Source organism: Rhipicephalus microplus, chromosome 1, assembly GCF_043290135.1.
Source record: "Rhipicephalus microplus isolate Deutch F79 chromosome 1, USDA_Rmic, whole genome shotgun sequence".
NCBI lineage: Eukaryota > Metazoa > Arthropoda > Arachnida > Ixodida > Ixodidae > Rhipicephalus > Rhipicephalus microplus.
Genome location: NC_134700.1, coordinates 164,517,334 through 164,531,495, shown reverse-complemented (window position 1 = coordinate 164,531,495; position 14,162 = coordinate 164,517,334).

Here is a 14,162-nt window from a genome sequence, read left to right as displayed (position 1 = left end):
TCCTTACACTGCACTGTGCGCGGTGTTTTATTGACTGGCACATCAGTCTGCGCAGTTGAATTACTTGCTTACGGGCGAACAAACTCGACCATTAGCTCTTTAGCTGTGACGTTGTGCTTGTTTCAGTTTAGTGTGCACGAAGCAAAACGCAAATTATTCTGTTGTATCAGCGGTTGCTTCTGCCGAATGACTTGGACAGAAAATGTAGCAGTGACGCAGAGCTATGGAAATATTAGAATTTTTTTCGTACGAAAGAGGCATACCGTGTTCGCTCAGTTGCAATGCACTTCTTCAATGAAATCATGCTTGGACAGGTCGTCACCATAATAGAGCGTAAACAATTTAACTTTCTCCATACTAAGAGAATGGAGGAAAATAGGTTCATTTTCGTACTAATTCTGCTGGCATACGAACTCTTCTATTTGTTGCAGTACTTTAAACAATACGGCAAGTAACCATCAACTAATGATTTATATACAGGTTACCGATAAAACCTGTTTCGACAGGCTGTATTATGGTGACAGGGATGTCTTTCTTTTCCTGCAGAATATTCGGGAGAAATATTTCTAGGATACCGATTTGCATAAGTCATCGCAACGAAGTGCTACTATTCCATCGTCGCACTTGTAACGAGGTATGGCTGAATGACATCAGTATAGGGACCTGTCTTATCGTTATGTGGATAGCAGTGACCTATCGCACGTGGTCAAAATAATTGTACTGCATTGGCCGGATCAGTTTATGTGTGTTGTTTCTCTCAGTGAGGGACGTACGCTGAATGCTGAATATTCGTGTACAAGCCACACACGGGTCTTCAGTTCGACTTAGCATATAGGGGCCTTCACATACGAGACTGACCCATGGGCATAAAAATTGCTTTCCGGGTAGCACATCTTCGCAAACATTCTTCCTGGAGCGATTTTGGGGTGAGTAGTCGCTTCTGTAGCACACGATTTCTCAAAACAGCCGCCCAAATATGATGGCCCTTCTCACGTGATCAAAGACACGTAATTAGTTTCCATACCTGCGCCGTCACGTATGACACATTGTTTTTGTCGAACACCTAAGTCGTACAATGATCCGCTCACAGGGTTGAGTTAGGTCGCTAGTACCTTTTCCTACCCGAGGTAAATGCAGAGAACAAGAAAGAGCTTTCACATTTCATGAGCACTCTGTTCAGGTTTGCCGCACCTTACCTTTACAGTTGTTGCTACGCTGCCGTCATGTAGATACCTCTTACCTTTGCATTTTGAAGAAAGAGAATTTTTCAGCATGAATGTCCACACCTGTACGGTACTCTTAAAGCTCCATGGTGGTTTAATGATCATGGCGCTCGACGGCTGACCCGAAATTCACGGCATCGAGCCCCGGCCACGGTTGCTCCGTTTTGATGGAAGCAAAATGCTGGTGGCTCATAAAACTTTATTTTGAGGCGCGTTAAGAAACCCCAGATGCGTGAAATTTCCGTAGCCGTCTACTGCGGTGTCCGTCGAAGTCGTATTGTGGTTTAAGGATGTCATACCTGGACAGTTATGCTAATACACGGTACGCGGCAAAAGAAGTAATGACGGTATAGAGAAGTAGGCCAGAAAATAACAATGCTTGATTACTTCACTTTTATCAGCAGAGCAGTTCAAACGTGAGGTTCCACAGTGAAGTGCTCATAGAATCCCTGCGTGCACGTGTCACTGAAAGCGTGTAACGTGCCAACCAGCTCTTGGCACAGCCGTGCATACAGCACAGCAAGGGGGTAGGATAGAAAAGGGAGTCAAACGAGAAAAGAAAGGAGGTGGTAAAGTTGGTATGTCTCACTGAAAGTGGCTACGTACCTAGTAGCTCCTAGCATAGGAGAGCCAAGCATTTAGTGTCTGAAAAGAACATGAGCGTTAGGAATGATGCGAGGGTCAGAAAAGTAGCAGGAGAGGATGAGCAGAGCATACTTCTGTATATTGCAGCGCATCACGCGTTGTGGAAAGGCACGTGAACGTGTGAAGGAGGTAAATTTGAGGTATTGGCAAGGCATAGCATATCATCGTTTATAGTAGTGTTAGTCTCGCTTCAAGTTTTGCTGTATTATGGTCTCACCCACAATAACTGTTAGCTACGCTCTGAATGGGCTGCGTCGCAATGTTCGGGAAACTTCTCGGCTTTTGAGGCCACTTACAGAATACGCACTGAATGCAAAGATTGAGTTTATTGCAGTTCGCCCAAGCCTCAGTGATAAAGCAGGAAAGCTCGATGTGGGATGTACAAAAGACAGCGGATTCCAGAGGTGATCCGTTCATCGACAGCCGGTGCTCTGTTCGCCACTATCAGTGTATTCCTTGTGTATCACTCTAGTTTGACTTTCCGTTTTCAGGCCGCAAGTTCGGCCGAGCAAAGAGCTCCATCTCAGATGCACCACCTACTTCTTTTGTCAACGCCGTGACCACGTGACCATAGTACACCAAGAAGTTTCGAAAAAGGCATTTTGGTTAAAGGCAGATAAATGAGCATGCAAAAAGGTAATCATAGTAAAGTACTGCTACGTGCTAGAAACGGAAACAAGGCGAACGAGCAAGATGAGGTGGGCAAAAGCCTCCAGCTTTGTTCTCTTCAGCCTAGGCACCACTTTTGCGTAGATGCCTATTTTTTAGGGGCGAGGCTCGTTAAGGTGTTGGTCGTGCGTTTCCTATGTGTGGTAGCCACCTCTTGTTTTAGTCTTCGGAATGTCCACTGGATGGCAGTAGTTTTATATGATGAATATATGATCAAAAGATGCGAGATGGCGGTACTTGGAGTGTTCACAATATGGACGGACGGGCACACGGATGGACGGACGGGCACACGGATGGACGGATGGGCACACGCATGGACGGACGGGCACACGGATGGACGGACAGGCACATGAATGGACGGACATGGACCTGAACGGATGGACCGACACGGCCAGCCGATGATTCACAATCCGATAAAGTCCTTAGAATGTTCGCCCCCACTCATCATCATTCACTTCGTGGATATGCTGCGATTTTTTTTGTTTCTTCAATGAGCTAATACATTAGTAAGTCCGCTGGCTGAACACCACACGTGATTTTGTCCCTTTCATTGTTGCCGCAGTGAACAGCGACGCACCTCAATGTTACCATTAGACTGGACGTCACTCTTCGTCACCAAGACTCCCGCGAATCGGATACTGCTTTGACAAGACGAAACCCGAGACATGGACTGAGATGTCAGTCGGCATCGTGCCGAGAAAATCTTCGTGGTGTTGTCTACGAACAAGGCGAAACACGTCAACCAGCTTTTTTGTGGAGATGTGCAGGTGAATAGCTAAAGGACGTTCTTGGGCTATAGTCAACTGATTTATTGAAAAGAAAGTTGCATTCTGCATAATTTCAAACGCATGTGCGTCACACAAATGATCACCGTAAACAAATGGCATAAGACCTTCAGTTACGAAGATTTGTAAAAAAGAGCTATTACCTGTGAAACACCCCTCAGCTTTGATGAGAAATACATCAAACTGGTCGATGTTTACTTGTCTGAGTAATGGAGAATGAAGCATAAAAATAAGCACAACAATGTTCTACGACTACACTTGCCCTCGCACTGCAAGTTCCTCACTGCCAGGGTTCTTGCTAATTGTCGAAACAGCTGGCTATAGAATATTTGGAAGCTTTTCGCATGAATATAAAGGGCGACACGTGTCAGAGGCCAGTCTTTAAATTTACGTCATCACAATTTGCCGTAGGTCGGTGAGCTTTCTCATGAGTCGGTTCACTCAAACTAAGTTCGAGCCGCGAGGCTGAGTCTGAGCGAGTACTAGTTTTACGAGTCTGAGTCCGATTGAAGAAACTTCCTGTGCGCGTCAGTCCGAGTGAGGCCGGCTGGGGAAACGTATCGTGAGTCTGAGTGAGTACAAAGCTCAAAATAAATTTTATGAGATAGTTTTAGAACTCCACATGTTATGCCAACCTATGCAATCAGCACTTTTTAAACAACTAATAATTCAAGGTCACCTTTCATACATATATTTTTTGAGGTGAAGCGAACGCCGCAAAGATGATGTGATGGTGCCACTCTCATGGTAATGTGTTTTTCTTTTATGCTTGTTTTTTCTCACGCCCTTCGCGGCGCACATATTGTTGAAGGTCAAGCTGGCATGAGACGTTAAGGCATTCGTGTTCAATTCCGAAGCTTTGCCCTCAGTCACAGTGGTTTGCGTTCACTCCACATATAATCTTTAGTGTTTTATTCTGAGCATGTGATATAACACAGTGGCTACCACATGCATTGAAGTGCATAAGGTGAATAAGTGTTCACCCAGTGTTATTGGCACACCTTTTTCAAACATGCATTTCGTGGGACAAAATATGGTGTCTCGAGTAGAACACTGTAGCTGATGCGTGTGACCTTAGGCGTGCACCCACGCGGGAGGCGGGCAGGGAGGTAAGTCCGGGAGGCCCGTACATTTGCGGGTGCAAATAAGATAGTTGACACCTAAACATTTCTCTGGCAATAACTCAAGGATCTTTGTGACTTCGCTGGGGCCTGAGAAACAAGAAATGCAAGTTTTCTTTTGTGACCTGCCAGTTTTCCATGTTTTCTTGTGGTACGAATTTCGAATAATACACATATTTTTGGTGACTCCGTGATATTCGTATTACCGTAGCTGGATTTTGCCATACTTTTGACCAGACGTTAATTTTTTGTGCAGGGAGCAATGACACAACTGTTCGGGGCCGAGAGGCTGGCTGTAGTTCTCCTTGTCATGAACTGTATTCCTCAAGACTACCCCTACCAGTCGAGGCAGGACGCAGCCAGAGAGATCAACTGACGTCGCACTTGCCCGCGTTGGTGTTCCTGTGCACGCAGTTTAACCAAACATATATATCTCAGCTCTCGCGGTACTTGACGGAGTAAAACAGGTTGTTGCAGCCTCTTATTCCGGCACCGAGGGAGGTTATGATCCGCGGCGTCATAGGATGCATGCACTTAGCTGTGACTGAAGAGGATGCCCCCTTTTACGACAGCAAGAAGGAAAACAAGTGCATCCGGAGGACTGAAGTCGGTTTTGTTTGCTCCAGCTTTTGAGGCAGCACCAATGCATCGCTGCCATTGATGTCAACGCGGTGGTGGCTCGCCGTCCTCACCTCCTGAAGGCTATCAAGGAATGTGGGGAGACAAGTGTAGCCGCAAATATCTGTGGTATGAAAATATCGGAAGCGAACAACGTGCACAAATTGGGGGGCTTTATTCATCATAAACTGCATGCTGGAAATTATTTGCGAAGCGAATGGCTACTAGAACATGGCCCGACGAGTAGTGGCTGAATCATGGTGACAGTGGCAGCTTTCGGTGCTTGAGAAAACTGAACTTGTCGCATGCAGACATGAAACAGATGAGTGCCGAAATGATCATCAGAGGCCTGAGAAGAAACAGGGTGATTGCATTTTTACCTGTGTTTCCGGACACTTAGGCGATGACGTCACGCGTTACCTTAGGTACGCAAGCCGGAACATCCGAAAGCTTACCATCAGGTAAAGCCGGAACTATCAATCACGAGCACTAGAGTCCCTGACTGCAGCAGTTGCCAGAATGAAGTCCCAAAAGGAAGTTCACATTTATGCTTGGACATCGAATTCATTGTTGACTGAGGAGTTCAGTAAAGTTGCACGAAACCGCTCTGTTCGTATGCTCAGACTCGAGAGAAGGGCTACTAAAACAGACTTTATAAAGGACGACGGGCCGGCAATCTCCCGTTGGGTTCAGTCTCTACAGATGAAGACCTAACTGAAACAACTGACCGGTCTTGCTCTGCAGCCAATGAATGACTTCTATTTTTATAAGGAGTGGCTCACAACAATAATTTGAAGCAAGTTACAGTGGGCACAATCATGCCCCGAGGTTGCGTGGCTGACATTTGTAAACCCATTCAAAGCGAGGACTTGGTATACAGTGTTTTCATTAGGAAGTGGATACATTGTCCACAAGACTTAGTGGCACTTGCCAGTCTTCCAGAGGTGACATATGTGACCACTTCGAGGTCCCTTCCACCTTCGTATCGGCGTTACACGGTGTCGCTGCTTGTGACCATATGATCGCACTGCACGTCGACTTGGAGCAACTTTGCGGCGATTGTGGGCACCAAGCGGTCATCTCAGATTGCATCGGCGCAGTAGCAGATCTGAAGGACTTGATAATTCTCCTTTCGAGAAATAACACTTGTGATCACGATTCAGAAGTAGTCTGTGCGAGGGCGCAGTTAGTAAACGCATTGGGCTCAAGCAAAGCCATTGATAAAATTTGGCTTAAGAACCTGGGACTGAAAGAGGAAGAGTGCGAAGCCATTGCCAGCTGGGTCGCGTCCAACGAGTGGTTGCACACGCTGTCTCATTTTCAGAAGCTTAAACAGCAAGCACCTGGCCTATCTAGTGATTTGGCTCAGAATTACTCAACACACAGTATTGTCCTTGGCCATGGGTGTTTGAGCAAAGACGCAGCAGCGATACACATCACAATGCGAAATTACAACATGCTGGCTCAGGCAACGCGTTTTGTTAATGGCCAACATGACGCCTGTCTTGTTCGTTCTTTTTTGAACTGATGGTCCACCACCCTTTGCTGGTTAGGCGAGTCCAGGAGTTGTCTTCCGTTGGTGTGAATGACGCAGCCATCATGATTCTACGCAGTCTCAACCTTAGGACGCACACAGAATTACACGCATTTATGAGAATAGCGAGTGTCGTGAGACACCAGATAGAGTTCTTCAAACGCACCGACAGAAGGATGCAACTGGACTCGCTCAACGAATACTGCTGGCTTCACACCAGTACCTCAAGGTACGCGCAATAAAAGTACCACCATGTACGCTGATCTCACCAGTATGCTGAATAAAAGCTCAATGAACACTCTTGCCACATGCCGTGCTGTTGGCGGAGACCGCCACGAATCATGAAGGTCGAACTCCTAGCAGTTTCCTAGATGATGTGCAGTATATGATAGGCGTACATGAACTGCAGAGTTGCTGGGTGTACATTGGTCACTGCATGTTTGCGTGTTTTTCATACGTTTAAATATGTTTCGTTTTAAAACAGTTCTGTATATTTTTAGCAGATATTATTTGTATACTTTATTGACACTTAGCGCTGCTGTATATTCCTATGTCTTCAGTGTTATTGTTTTAAAACATGTACATTGACATCTTTGTGGTTGTTTGTATGTGAATATGCCTGTTTTTATGTTTTGTCTATTTATTTTGGGCCTGTGCGATATGTTACATATTTTGCAAATATAAATTTATAATAAATTTTAATCATCATTTATATTTTCTTCAATAACCTATGTCCCGATTTGATTAGTTGCTTTGAAAAGGATGGGGAGGTATGTAGAATGTATTTTTGAAGGTCTTCTAGATGCACAAATCGCTAAAAGAGTCTTTTAAAAATCTCATCTGTTTTATTATTTTTGTGACACTGCCAAATAAGGTGTTTCCTGCAAGTGTAGTGTCTCTTTTATCTTCGTCATAACAATTTACAAAATAGGGAGAGTATTACGTATGTGTTCATGCAGCTCATAAATAATGTGCCACATGAACGTCAGAAGGCACGGGAAGGGCAGTGTTGCCAGTTCAGCTTATTAGAAGCGAATTTGGGCTTGTTTTTTTCACCAACACATTTGCGAATGTTTATGCTCAAACACGTCAAAACTACGCTTCCCTGCACTAGCCGGCGCTTTTAGCATATCGAATATTTAGCAGGCACACACACGAGGACACACAAAAAAGCAACACGCTAGAGCAGCACAGACTAACAACTGATCTTTCTTCACTAAGGAACCACAAAATATACTTTTTCCGCACCCTATGAACACTGTGCTTGAGCACATAGGCTTAATACAATCGTTCACATAAACTGATAAGACTTTTACAGTAGACCTTATAAAACATGATGTCTTTATGATGTGAGATTACACCTTTTACGGTAAAGGTTGGATAAGTTTGTCTGCATGATTGTACGATGCCGATCTCCTCATGCGCACGGTTCATGAGGTGTGGAAAAAGAGTATATTTGGGTGGTTTCTTAGTGAATAAACATTAGTTGTCCGTCTGCGCTGGTCAGGTGTGTTCCTTTATTGTGTCGCCGTGTCGTCGTAGGGCATCGCTATGGCTTCGAAATGGTCAAACTACGGCAAGAAGTATTGTAAAGAGTGGGAAAAGGAACCGCAGCTAAAGAACTGGTCACATACAGCCACTAGAGACAATAAAACTTCGTGCATGTTGCTGCTGAGCGCAATTCTCTACGTTGTTTGTAGAGTTCGCTATCGAGACTTTCAACCAAACGCAAAAATGATGGAACTATTCAACGCAAGAAGCATTCATAGTTCTGCGGACGTGGATGACATAGATTATCCTGATCTGCGAGACGCCGGTGACGATAAGCGTAAAGCTGGAAAAGGCTCGTCTTTATTCATGCACCTGTTCTCTTTATGGAAAATAAACATTTGTAGAACTTCCAGATGCATTCATAGCATTTTATTCCGTACTACAACACAACTGTCAAGAATAGGAACGTTTGTTTAACTGCCACTTAATTTGGACTTATTCGAAGAAGCACCCTCGATTTTTGTTTGGGGAGGGGAGGTGGGGAGGCTTGTTTTGGCGTGACTGAATTCGCTTGTTTGCTCAGCTGCCCCTGGAAACTCTGCTCAAGTGTTGTCTGCGAAAATAGTCCTCTTTATGCCAGTAGATTCTGTAGCACAGTGATTGAAGTGGTATGACTACATGCATTGAAATGACCGTGGACAGGTTTTACCACAATAAAAATTTTACTTTACTTTTACTTTTACTTTAAAGCACAGAGGTAGGTATATTTAGCATTACTTAGCTTGTTACTAGGGTTACTCACTGCAATCTGAGTTCTCGAATGTAATATAATTTACTGCCATATGGTAATGATTAGCAAAAAACGTCGTTTGATTGTTAAATTTTGCGCTCAAATCTCTCAACGTGACATAAGAAATTTAAAAATTATTTTTGGTATTTTTGTACCGTTAGCTTCGTGGAATGGTCTAAAGCTTTATATGCTAGGTTTATGGCCCACACAAATGACAATGTACAGACGTCAGTACCTTTAACTTCCTTTAACTTAAAAGCTCCAACGTGTGGCCTCGGCTCGCTTGTACTAAGGTAAGTGCCACCACGCGTTGAAAATGATATGGTTGCTGCAGTTAAGGATATTCTAGCGCGCGTTGGTTTCAGTGGTAAACTTTTGTTTCCAGTCGGTCTGACCGGCGGGTCGAACGCACTCACTTCGCATTCTGCAGCCACGTCTCGCTCGTGGCTACGTTATCACGCGCACCTTAGGCGTTCATTGTCTAATACTTATCTCGACAATGAACCATTGCGTGCGACAGATCACTCATACTTCGGGTTTGAATTCACAGCTGCTGCTCAAAAAGAATCACGTGTATGAAAAGCAGAACAAACGCCCGTTAAAGGCGTTTGTAAAAGTTGCACAATAAGTCTGGCGTTGTTCATGTGCTGATTCATGTTCATAAGTTACGTTGTTCATGTTTTGATTCAATACTTCTCGGACAGCGTGAATCGAACTATTCTCGCAATTTAGAGTGCGCCTTCCTGCTCGGTTCGCGCTGCATGGAAGATGTTTTGGAGCACAACATTTGTGCGCGTAACAATATCTGGGGTTTAGCGTCCCAGAACTACAATTTCATTATAAGATAATATGGCAGTTTAAGCTTTTATGTGATAACCACGCACGTAAATTGATTTGTTTATGTTGTATTCATGCCGTATGTCTTGCTGAGAACTTGCACAAACATTACGCTCCATGTGACATCTTCCGAGTAGCGTGAACCGAAGCGAAACTCTAAATTGCGAGAAAAGTTCAATTTGTGCTGTCTGAACATTCTTGAGTCAGAACAAGAACAACGCCACCACATTTGAGATTTATTTATTGTGCGACTTTGAGAAATCACATATGTGTGAGTTTGCTCTGCTCTTTTTACATGTCATTCCTTGCTGCGAATTTAAAACATATAAGGTGCGTATGCCGTCACACGCAATGGCTCATTGTCGCTATAAGCATAAAACAATGACCGCCACGGGTGTGCGCGATAACGTAGCCACGAGCGAAACGTGGCAAAAACTGGATGCGAAGTGAGTGCATTCGACGCGCCAGTCAAGCAGCCCGGAAACAGAAATTCACTAGTGAAACCGACGCGCACTGCATCTATCCCTAACCGCAGCAAGCATATGATTTTAAACACTTGATGGCGCTGACATCAGTCCGAGCGAGCCGAGGCCACGCGTCAGAGCGTTCAAGTTAAAAGTGTTGACGGCTGTACTTGTCATTGTCAATGGAAGCTACGTGGGACCCAATAGGCACCTTGAATATTTATGACGTCACGCGGGAAGCAAAAGGTGGTGTCTCTACCCGCGTTTTCCTTTCGCGCTTTTTCTCGGTTACCTAGCGTCGTGCTACGGTAACAGTGCACTGATTTAGGGCTTGTGCAAAGGTACTTTACCAATACACAAATATCGTTTTGCCCTTTTGTGTCCCTCTAATGTTGAAACCCTCAAGAAAACAGCCATGTGGCATGGCCTTTAATTCAATGAGTTGTTAATCTGTCCCAAGAAGAAGTCTGAAACAAATGTTTTATTACCCATTATTTGTTGTATAGCTCCGAGCCTCCTTTCTTCTGCCGTCCTAATTCACGGAGGGTGTGATTTTAATGGTTAGGGGTCGCCGACTAATTCTCCACAACGTGGCTTTCGCTGTCGAGACGTGGCAAAGCATTTGGACAAACGAGAAGGCCGCCATTCATGTTAATGTGCAGGCTCTTCCTCTCCCCTGTGTTTTGTCTTTTGTAGAGAAAAGTCACTTGAGGTGCTATGGCCTTTGCCCGCAAGGTTATACTTTCCGCCAAAGCCCATAACAGCGCTGGCGTATTAAGCGACTCAGTGAGGGAGTATTCTAGAGAGAAAGCTTACAGTAAGTAATCCTAAATGTGGTAATTTGATGTGCATATATGCAGACGGCATTTTCGTGTGTTGTGTTGTAGTGTAAAATAAGCAATATAAAAATAGTGTGTACGTAGATGTTATCGAAGGTTCATGGTGTAAACATTACGGCGATGGGCAGGGTAACGGCTACGGTGTGGTTACTAGTACACGTTTTAGAGATATACTTGTCCTAGAAGTGATTTGTAGAGCACTAAAGTAAGAAAGAAGCTTGTGTTGGCAAACGACATCACCGCAAGCAGCGAATATGCTCGATGCGGGGGCAGACTGTTTCCATACGGACGCAGAGCAGTGACGCTCTCGATTCTACCACCACTGCTTTCCGCGCAAACTCTGGCCCTAGAAATTCAGGTTTTTCAAACGTTACGCACTAGCTTTTCTGAAGGTGTTCGTGTTGCCATGTTGCCTGTCCTCTGTCGCGTTGCTTGTTTGGTTGGCAGGAGTGATAGTATGCCGATGAAGATGTCAGCATACCATCACTCATGCACCAGAAGAGGCATGCCTGTTAAAGCATACCTCTCCAGTTTTACGGCTGTAAAAGGGACACGAACGTGAAATAACCATTGAGGTCAGAGTGAAAGCTCAATGCATGACAACGTCTTAAACGACAATATTATCAACAGTAGTTCCTTAGGTACCGAGAAATTGAAGTAAATGTACGAGAGCACATGGGTCCCGAGTAGGACTTTCCCAAACAATACCAATGACTTACTGACATGATTTGGCCGCAAATAATACACACACAAAGTGAAGAAACACTCAACGACAAGCACAAGTGGCATGTCAGTAAGAAAGTACCAACTAGGCCAACAATCAGTATTGTTACAATACCAATGACGTCAGACTTGCCACTTACAGTTAATAACCAGTAATCAAACTAGCTGCACTAAACAACGTTCCGTGCACCAAGAGCTATAATAAAATGCTGCTTGTTCGTTTCTGTTTGAATGAATGAAATGAGTTTTATTTGGAACAGGCTCTTTGTACTTCAGCCCTAAGGTAGGTGGCCTCCTCAGTCCAGGTAGCCCTGGCTCGCTGCCACTGCCTGAGCCTGGTTCACTAATCGTAGCTGGTTTTCAGGGTCTTGCGCCACCAGCAAAGCCTCCCACTGGTCTTCGAATACTTCCTCTGGATTTGTTTTTTCTCCTCGTTTGCGCTTGCACTTGACGGTGACGACGGTGGTATGTTCGGATTGTTCCGACACTCCATCACCATGGGGCGCAGAGTGTCGCGCGTGTCTGGAGGACAAAACTTGCCGTTTAGCCTGAAGGTCTCTGGATACACTGCGTGCATCATTGTTCCCTGCGAGTAAGTTCCGGCTCGTAGTCTTCTCCATATCACTGCTTGTTTCCTCTCGCATGCTGGCGGGTACCACTTCCTATAGTGTGCCAAAATGTCTGCGTGCTTCTTCGGTATGCGCTCATGCTCGTCGTGACAGCCGTCTGTACGTGTTCCCATTGCGTCGGAGATGGCTCGGCGTGCATGATCTCGATCCGCGGCGTGCGCCGCCTGGTTTACCGCGAGAGACTCATGGCGCGGTGTCAATGGTTGTGTCGTCCATCTTGGTGCTTTTTTAAGACATTTAGTGTTGCCTTTCTGTTCCTTCCGTTCATGTATCTTCTGCACGCCTCTTGCGAATCTGTTATGATTCATGAAAAAAAATCGCAGCATATACACAGAGTGAATGATGATGAGTGGCGCGAAGCACTGGAGAGTTTTATGACTAAACCTTGAACTATTCGCGAGTATCGCCTACTACATCATCAGTCTTGACAAATACTATATATTTATACAATAAATTTTACAATTTGTAAGTGGTAGCTATACGTCGCCTTCGTTCCCCTTTCATTATAAAGGTTTTATAGAAGTGGTGGATCGGTGTGATGGGTCATAGTGGAATGTGTGCAAGGACAAAATAGTGGGCAGTGTGCAAAGGTGGAACTATAGGCGGTCACGTGCAAACAAGGAATGGACACTGCAGGATAATCTATCGTTCTTTGACGCGCACCTGGATACAAGCACACGACCATCTCGCATTTTGTATAGGCTACTTCTCAACAATATTTCCTTTATGGTCGGTGCAGTGGTGATGGGGTGTTGTAGAATGTTTGCAAGGACAAAGTAGTGGAAAGTTGGCAAAGGTGGAACTATAGAAATGGACAGACCCACGCCTTTAGGGGCTTCACTATGAAATAACCTCCGGATGTACTAAGGGGCATGGCGCGAGTAGTTCGAAAGTTCAATTTACGCCTGGATAAACTAGACAGCTCATGTCATCTACCGGGTCAACCATGTACGCCTGCCATCTCGGAAGACAGGAAGAAGACAGGAAGAAGACAGGAAGAGAGCAGGAAGATGCTCAATGACCGTTGTTGCTATTTGGGCTCTCGCTGCTTTAGTTCTGCTGCTACTATATATTTGGCGGCCACAAAGCACATACGGCAACATTCACATGAAAGGTTCCACATAGACGCGGGTAACTTGAAGTGTGCTAATGCGCTACGGACCACTAAAACATGATTTTATTTCAAAATAAGCACTTCCTTAGCCCAAAAGTAGCACCAGGCTTCACTAACTCAGCGCTAGTTTTGGTTTAAAGGAACATGCACGCTCGTAGTGGTTGCCAGGCATCCTAAGATCCGGTTTTATGGAGTGATGTTGATGCGAAGGTTCGCGTTCGTTGGATTTCAAAAGTTTTATTAAAAAAATTGATACCCTGTAAAAAACTTTTCTGCTGTTTATTTCTTTTATTTTTCTTCACTTTATGCATTTTAAGTCAGGTGAAGGCTAGAAGTGATTGACTTGAGTTCGTAGCGCTTACCTCCGCTCCTTCTCGCCACTCACTCAGCGATACTAGAAGTCGGATCGGGCTCAGTTATCTAGCTCTGTTGGCGTGCCAACTACGGGAAAGATAAAGACAGCAGGCTATGGCGGACTGAGAACGAAAGCCGCAGTGAGCCCGAACAAGTCAACTATGCATTCATCGAAGATGGCTTAATCGGGCAACACACGTTTTCCGCAGCTCTGCGGTGTGCTAACCAGGAGAATTCTGATTCCGTGAAGGTGTTTCAGCGTTTACTAAAAGTAGTGGGGGAGTACAAGAGTTTGCTCCCATTATTTGTGAAGGTATATATTTTGC